Genomic DNA, 9,423 nt, shown 5'->3' on the forward strand with positions numbered 1-9,423 from the left:
ATCGAACATTGTTATCCATTAGGAGAGTGGTAAACAGTTCAAGTTCATTTCATTTAAGAAAGTTCCTGGAAAAATTGTAGGGATGCATCTTCAAACTGAATATGATGGTAAGTCTCATTGGTGGAATAATAATGGCATTGCAGAATTACCTCCCGGGGTTGTGAGCTAACTTGAGATTGTGAACGAGGAGTTTGGTGCACTCTATCTAACAGGAGTTGGTCTTCAGGTGTCTCTGAAGAAAGGGAAATAATTGTTTTAGGAATTGATCCAAGGCTGATGATTATATCTCATCTGAGAGATACCCTTTATGCAAAGCTTATTCCACCAAGCTCTATTTTCCCGGTCTTCCTGAAGACGGTGCATGTCTTGTTGAAGTTGTTGCGCCACTGGATCTATAGACTGCTGAGAGGTGATTACCTTATCCGTTTTGGATTCAAGATGGTCCGCTGCATCTCGCCAACTCAAACTCAATCTTTCAAAACCAAGTTAATAATATTCACACCCGCCAACAGAAGTTACCTACCTGACATTTCTATTTATGTTGTCAACATGATCATAAATCCCACCCCACAAGCTAGGTGTGATCCTTGACTCTGAACTATCCTTTGTTATACCACATTGTCTCTATATCTAAATCATGTTACATTTCCAGAATATGCACATATCTCACACAAGTCATTGCAAAAACCTAAATTTATGCACTCACCATTTGCCGCATTGACTATTGCAATTTCCCTTGCAAATTGTTCTTCCTCTGCTGAGCAGCTCTGTCAGTCTCTACATTGGTTGCCTGTTTCACCGCATTCAATATAAAATACTTTTACTAACGATCATTGGAAAGGAGTTGGAAATATGTAAACTTATGTCGGTTCCAAAGAATATGATTGAGAGGAGACTGTTATACTTTGTGCAGTTACATGTTACTTACTAATTCAAGGCCATCAACAAACTACACCAATATACATCTCCTCACTTGTCTCAACTGACACCTCCATTCTGCAAAAGAACTGCATCTCCCATCCACACTCATTACCTGCTCCCATTCCTGTTTACTGGACTTTTTTCGGGCTGCATTCCTTACCTTGCGCAATAAGACTGCTTTAGTCTTTAAAACTTCAAGCGTTCTCTGAAAACCCACTTCTTTACACAAGCTAATTAAATTCCTCAACCACCCTCTTAAGCTCACTATGGTACCCTATTTTCACCCTTTACACAGTGCACTGAAGAGAACAGCTCTCTGATCCCCTGACCAACGTTGCTGTGTCAATACGCAGTATGTAGCACTTAACCTCATGTATCAAACTCCCATTGTCCTATAGATTGTAAGCTTGTGAGCAGGGCCCTCTTATCTCTCTGTCTGTCTGTATTACCCAGTATTGTTTTATTACTGTGTTTGTTCCAAATTGTAAAGCGCTACGGAATTTGCTGTTGATGGCAGTGATGATCGCCTAGTGATAGACATAAAACCAGCACTCCACCAAAAAGAATTGCAACTTCCCACACAGAATCCAGATATCTTCTAATAATACAATTATAGAATATATAAAATTTCTACTATATTATAAAATATAGAGGGTGCTACCTGAAATAGGTACCTAAATCCTATAATGGTATTGCAACAAAAGGTGAACCAGGCGCCACAACTTCTAAAAACACTATAGATTTATTCATATAGGCATCAAAGTAATAAAATCCATGTTCCAACAAATTATGACCATACTAATATAAATTGTGTAAAAATTGAAAAAAAATCTATGTATCAAAAATGCTCCTTTGATAAAACAATTATGTGCCAGACAACTGAACACCATAAATAAAAAGCAAAAAAAATAATTGTAAAAAATACTGGTATTGTAAGTATGAACAGTTCCCTTAAAAGTGCCAGCGTGCTACTCTACATGCGCTCAACTCTAAACTAGTTGGAACGCATATGCTCACTTCCTGCTTCCTGGTATGCGCACACCCTGCTGATGTCACAGTCAGCAACAGTATGTCCAAAGTCCAATCGATGTCTCTCAATACATTTTGTCTCTCAGACTTTCTCAAGGGATTGACACCATCACTGTATGTAGTCTTTAAATAGGATTTTCCAACCTTCTTTGCTCGTCCTATTAAACATCAAGGAACTCCCATCCTTTCATAGGGGGTCTCTAAGAAAAAAACAATTCTTAATAGTTATAAATGATTCGGAAATAGTACTTTATATATATGAGCTGAATCTATATATGGAAAATGGCATAAGCTCTCATATTACTGATAATAATAATTACATCATCATAGGAAACTATTATGTTTAAATTCTATATATAACACATTAAGCATAATATAGATGATCATTCCATACATAACATACAGCAGATCTTCAGAAAACTTGGTAAGGTGCTGAAAAATCTTGATTAGACAATGGTAAGGATACACTTAATACATATTCTTCTATACATGTCGTGTATATAGTCAACCATATATACACTCACATATACACTCCGATATGGATGGCTACCAGTATTAGAGAAAGGACTTCATCTCAAAATCAATGTCTAGCCCGGCGGTTCCCAAACTGTGCGCCGCGGCTCCCAGGGGTGCCGCGGCGCTGTCACTGGGGTGCCGCGGGCCAAGCATTGAAAAAAAAAAAAAGCACAGAAACTTACCAATCCGCCGGGCACCGGGACCCAGAAGACTCCTCTCTCCCGCAGCTGTCAATGAATATCGACGTCAGTAACAAGCTGCTGCGGGAGAGAGGAGGCTGCTGGGTCCCGGCGCCCGGCGGATTGTTAAGTTTCTGTGCTCTTTCTTATTTTTCTATGGCTGGCGCGCGGCAGAGGAGTGAGAGGGAGCGTGACAGCGGGGAAGAGAGGGTGACAGCTGGGGCAGAGAGGGTGACAGCTGGGGCAGAGAGGGTGACAGCTGGGGCAGAGAGGGTGACAGCTGGGGCACAACGGGGCAGAGGAGTGTAACAGGGGGCAGAGGAGTGTAACAGGGGCAGAGGAGTGTGACAGCGTGGCAGAGGAGGGGGACAGCGTGAGAGAGGGCAGAGGAGGGGGGACATCGTGAGAGAGGGCAGAGGAAGGGGGACATCGTGAGAGAGGGCAGAGGAGGGGGAACAGCATGACAGAGGGCAGAGGGGGCAGTGTGAGAGAGGGCAGTGTGTCTGGATGCAGAGGAGGCAGTGTGTCTGGATGCAGAGGGGACAGAGTGCCTGAGGGCAGAGTGTCTGAATGCAGAGGGGGCATTTTTGCATACAACTAAATAAGTATTTCTGTCCTGACCTAAATACTTATTACAATTTTTTGACCCAACTACTCCTAAAACAGGACTGCTCAATAATTATTTTGGAGGGGTGCCTTGAAAAAATTTGGAGACTCTAAGGGTGCCGCGAACTGCAAAAGTTTGGGAACCACTGGTCTAGCCCCTTAGGGGTTAGAGTGCCTACACTGAAAATCCATTTTGTTTCCTCCTGCGATACGAGTCTCTCGAAGTCTCTACCTCTCCAATCTGGCATTACAATACAAATGCCCAAAAAGCTAAGATCCTCAAAATCTACCTCGTCCAAATGGGCTGACACACTATGAGTTTTGAGTCCTATCCGTATGTTCCGCATATGTTTATATATCCTAACTTTCAATTTCCTCTTTGTATGCCCTATATATTGCTATCCACACAGACAGGTAAGTAGGTAAATTACATTCTTGGTCTCACAAGTGATTTTCTGCTTAATAATATATTCCGGTCCATTTGAAAAGGATGTCATTTTTTCGCTTTCTTTTTTACCATATGGCTCTTTATATGTTTGCACCCAAAACAGTTTTTGCAATAGAAGAAGTCCCATATTTTTCATTTAAACAAGTATTTTCACCCACTCTTTGTTGCTTAATATAACTAGATACTAGTATCTGTTTTAATTGGCAGCCCTTTTGAATGTAATGATAAGCTTTTCAGGTAACAATTCCCTCAATGCTTCATCTTTTAGGAGTATATGACAATGTTTCATTAAAATATGTTTGAGTTTTTCAGCTGAACCGCTACACTGTGTTATAAACCTAATTTCTGAATCATATTTGTTTTTATTCTCCACTTCATCTTTAATACCTCCTCCTGAATGTATTCCTTTATCTACCTTGTACTTAAGAAGGTAGAATCTATTCATCGTCTTCACCTCTTCAAAATCCTTATTCATTAAACTGATATCGTAACCCTTTTCTTCAAACTTCTTTACTAACTCAGACCCTTGTTTTTCATAATGTTCCACTATTGAGCAGTTCCTTCGAATTCTTTTGAACTGTCCTTTTGGTATATTATCTAGCCAGCTTTTATAGTGATTGCTTGACACTGGAATATACCCATTGCAATCTACTGGTTTACTATATGTATTAGTATATATTGACCCTCCTTCAATAGAGATCTCCAAGTCCAAGAAGCCATCCTTCTCTGCACTAATCTCAACTGTGAATTCTAGATTTACGGTATTGTTGTTAATGTAGACAATGACATCTAGACTTTCTCGATCCCCTTGCCAAACAATGAAAATATCATCAATGTATCTATACCATTTGATCAGATGTTCTATATGGGGATTATTATTCCAAATATTGTCAATCTCCCATTTGGCCATATATAAGTTCGCAAAACTTGGGGCGCATGTTGTCCCCATAGCTGTGCCATTTACCTGTTTAAAATGGGAGCCGCCAAATGAAAAATTATTATGTGTCAGAATGAAGTATATACTTCTTATAATGAAGTATATCTGTGCCATTTCTAATTGGCCAATATTTAGTAGAAAATGTTCAACATGATCACATCCTTTTTTGTGTGGAATACAGGTATAAAGAGACTATACATCACATGTTGCTAATAGGTAGTCTGATTTCCATTCCATTGAGTCTTAAATGCTCAGGACTTGAGTGGTATCTTTTAAGAAACTCCTCTGTTTTCTCACCAATGGCTGCAAAAAAAAGTCTATATACGCTGATAAATTAGACGTCAGGGAGTGAATCTCCCTGGTGGTTGAGATAGAGGTTTATGAATTTTAGGGAGATAATAGAAGACAGGTATCTTAGGATGTTCTTCTCTACAAAATTCATATTCCTGTCTTTTTAAAATTCCTGTTGTTTTTCCTTCATTTAATAAATCAAACAATTAATTTTACACAGCATAGTTGGATCATTGTTTAAAACTACATAAGTTTTATCATCTAACAATAATCGTTCGGCCACTTTTATATAGTCGGTTTTATTCAAGAAAATAATACCCCCCCCTTTATCAGTGGGTTTAATGATCTTATTATTTTGCAGATCTTTCATTGCCATCCTTCCTTCAGGAGATAAGTTATATTTAATATATCTATTGTCTTTAAGATTATTAATTTCATCTTCTACTAACTTCTCAAATGTACTTATGTAGAAACTTTTCATAAAACTTGGAAAGAAGTTTGAGGATTTCCTATAAACCGTATATACAAGCTTTGAACAAGGCATCCCACTATTTTCAATGGCCATTGTATCACATTTACTTTTTTGGAAGTATTTCTTTAAAGTTAATTTTCTAACAAATCTGTTTAAGTCAATAAAGGTTTCAAATTTATTCAATTTGCTATGTGGGGCAAACTTCAAACCCTTATTCAAAATACGTATATGTTGAGATTCTCATTGAAAATTGCCAAGATTAAAAATGCCTTGGGCAGTTATATTTTCAACGTTTTTGTTCTTCTTCCTTCTTCTCCCGCTCCTAGTTCTAGCATTCTTTTCCTTCCTAAATTTCCCCCTATCCTCCAATCTAGATGCTCCTCTGTAGGTGATCTCTGTAACTGGGGGCTGACCTTCTAAGAAAAACAAAAGATATTTATCAATTAAATTGTCACTTGACAGTTGTCTGTTGCTATCCTCTTCACAATGGGCCAGTTCTTGATTATGTTCTATTCTATGTATGAGTGCTGTTGTCATCTCTTTATTGCTTCTCTCCATTTCTCTAACCCCTTCTCTAAATGATGACTCATTTTTTCCGTTTCCTTGATGGCTCCTCTCATAGTTACATTTTGGTTTTTGTTCTTTCTCCATTCTATAACTGTTTCTTCTATTTTTATATCTAAAATAATTCTCATTGGTAACCCTATCATATAGGTTGCCTCGAGGATTATTATCATTCAATCTGCTCACATCTTTTGTTTCATTAGTTGTGTTTCTTCTAAAGTAATAGTGTTCTTTCTTATGTATGGACTTGGACCCAGCATTATAATCTGCATAATTAGCCATGTTCTTTTTTCCCACTAATTGAATTCAACTGTATGGATCGATGATTATATCTCTTTCCTGTATCATACCTTTTTCTATAGTCTATTCTAGGGACATATCTTTTTTGTGTATATTACTTCTATTCGAACAATATGCCAAATCATCTTGATCCCTTTTTAATTTCCTTTGTTTCCTTTCTATAATCCCTTCTTCAATTCTATAAATTTTGGCTTGTCTCATTTTATATAGGTTAATAAAGTTTTCCATATTCTCTAGTGGTTTTAGCTCTTCTGGAATTGTGTCGAGTTCTTTAATTATTCTCTGTAAGGCATCCTCCCTCTGAATAATTAACAAATTAATGAGAGAGACACAGCAATTTTCTAAGACTGCATTCCATTTGTTCATAAATTCATAAATACATTGACATAGTTTAGACAGGCCCCTTGGAATGATTTTGAAACTTATATATTTCTCTAAAGTCGCTTTATCCCACCATAGTTTTATTTCCTCAATCAGAAGCTTTTCTAATCTAGCGAACTTTGAATAAAAACTGTCCTCTGTCACATTGTTTCTCCCTATATTTTTATCTGGTCCCACAAAATTGGCAAGTAAATCAACATTTCTTAGTTTCCTTGAATTGAAAAGATCTCCTAGGTCATTAATCTCAGATTTGAGAGAATTGATCGTTGTATGGACTTCTGCTTGAAGGGCCTGGACAGATACCTGTGTCTCTTTGATGTCCCTGAACAGGGATTGGAGGTCAGAGGGGAGTGGTCCGACTCCTCCGATTCAGAATCATCCTGAGTCTGAGTAAAGTTATTTCTATCTGACCTAGATTCAGAGTAACCAAACTTTCTAAGGCGCCAATATGGGTCAGCCCCTGTAGCCTTTTTCATTTTAGGCTTTTCATTCTTGAACTTGGAATAGGAACAATAGACGCCGTTCTTAGTAGTGTATTCTAAGATACAATAGGTCAGATAAATCCTTGAACCTGGAGACGGTAGAGCACTGGTGGATCCAGTGGAGGGGCGACCAGGGCAATCACCCCCACTCCCACTAGCAGCAACCTTCATACCATTAAATTATGGCTGAGAGGTCCGATCATCGGGAAGGAGGGGGCTGGGCCAACAAGTCAGCGTGTAGGAGGGGCATGGCTGTGTGAAATAGTTTTTCTTTTTCAGTTAAGATTAGAAAGGGTAGACAGTTGGAGAGAGACTGTCACGACTGATAGTGGGTGTATGACTGGTAGAAAGTACCTGCTGTTGTTGGCGCAACTCAGAGGAAGGCGCGGAGTCTAACGTGCCCCTGGTATTCACCAGGAACCCCCGCAAGGAAGTATGGACTCCGCTGCAGGGACACGCAGGTCGCGGTCCTTCCTAGAGTCCACAGCGAGATACAAGGGGTAGTCAGACAGGCCGGTTCAGCAACGTTCAGGTAGAGGAGGTACAAAGGGAAATCCAGAAGAATGGTGAGGCAAGCCGGGTCGGTAACGTTCAGAGAGTGCAGTACAAAGGCAGAATCCAGATAGGGGTGGTCAAACGGTCCGGGTCAAAAGGGTCACAAGCAGCACGAGGAATGTCAGGGACAAATACAGCAACTGGAACACACAAACGCTGGAGACAGGAAGACCTGATACTCTGGCACTGATTATAGGGCAGGAAGAGGTTTAAATAGTGTGGAGGTCCAATCAGCATCAGCGCTGCAGCGCTGTCATACCTGCCGCCGGGAATCCTACATAGCGTCCCGTTGCCTAGCAACGGGGCGCGTCATACAGTAAGGGGTCAGGCAGGGGGAATCCGGAAGTGATGCGTCTGGTTGCCTAGCAACCAGACGCGCGGTCAGGCAGTCAGGCGGCCGTGCGGACGGCGCCTGACAGTATACCCTCCTCTTCTTCCTCCTGTTTGAAGGAACTTTTTGAGAATTCTAGGAGCGTGAAGGTCCTGCTTGTCCACCCATGATCTCTCCTCTGGGCCAAATCCTTTCCAATGGACAAGAAATTGCTGTTTGCCACGAAGAATGCGAGAGGCCAAGATCCGATTGACTTCGAATTCAGTTCCAGAAGAGGTTTGTATGGGTGGGGGACGACAGGGAGGTCGATAGAATTTATTGAGTACCACTGGTCGTAGTAATGAGACATGAAAAGTATTATGACATCTCAGAGAAGGGGGAAGTTTCAATTTAAAGCATACAGGATTAATGACTTGCATGATGGTGTACGGACCAATAAATCGAGGAGCCATCTTCATAGAAGGAACCTTGAGTCTTAGGTCCCGGGTGGATAGCCATACTTGGTCTCCCACCTTTAAGAGAGGAGTGGCCCTCCGATGACGATCTGCAAAGATTTTGTGATGCTGAGTAGCCTTGAGTAAAGCCATCTTAGTCTTAGCCCAAATGAGAGAAAACTCCCGATAAAGAGTATCTACGGCTGGAACCGGTGAAGAGGACACTGGAAAAGGATCCGGAAACACAGGATGACTTCCATATACAATAAAGAAAGGGGAGAATCCGGTAGACTCATGAATGTGTTGATTATGGGAGAACTCCGCCCAAGGAAGGAATTGAGACCATTTATTCTGGTTGTCGGAGGTAAAACAGCGGAGGAATGTCTCGAGATCTTGATTGATTCGCTCCGTCTGTCCGTTGGTCTGCGGATGATATCCCGAAGAGAATTTCAATTCTATGTTCAATCTCTTACAAAAGGTTCTCCAGAAATGGGATGTGAATTGGACTCCACGGTCCGAAATGATCTCCTTCGGGCAACCATGTAATCTGAATATCTCTTTGATGAAGATATCTGCCAAACGACTGGCCGTGGGCAGTCCCGTTAGAGGAATAAAGTGTGCCATCTTCGAAAATCGATCAATAACCACCCAGATAGTGGTAAACCCTGCACTGAGGGGTAGGTCCGTGATAAAATCCATGGCCACACTTTCCCAAGGAGCATCGGGGATAGGGAGTGGACGAAGAAGGCCTGCCGGAACTCTTCTACAAGTTTTGTGTTGAGCACAAGTAGTGCAGGAAGCAATAAATTTACCAAAATCGGCACGTACATTAGGCCACCAGAAGCGTCGGCAAAGCAGCGATGTTGTCTTCTTTATTCCAGCATGGCCGGCAATGCGGGATGAATGAGCCCACTGCAGGGTCTTGAGCCGGAGATGGGGTTCCACGAATGACCGGCCTGGAGGAGGAGAGGACGTTT

The sequence above is a fragment of the Mixophyes fleayi genome, chromosome 1 (genome assembly GCF_038048845.1).
Source record: "Mixophyes fleayi isolate aMixFle1 chromosome 1, aMixFle1.hap1, whole genome shotgun sequence".
Taxonomy (NCBI): Eukaryota; Metazoa; Chordata; class Amphibia; order Anura; family Limnodynastidae; genus Mixophyes; species Mixophyes fleayi.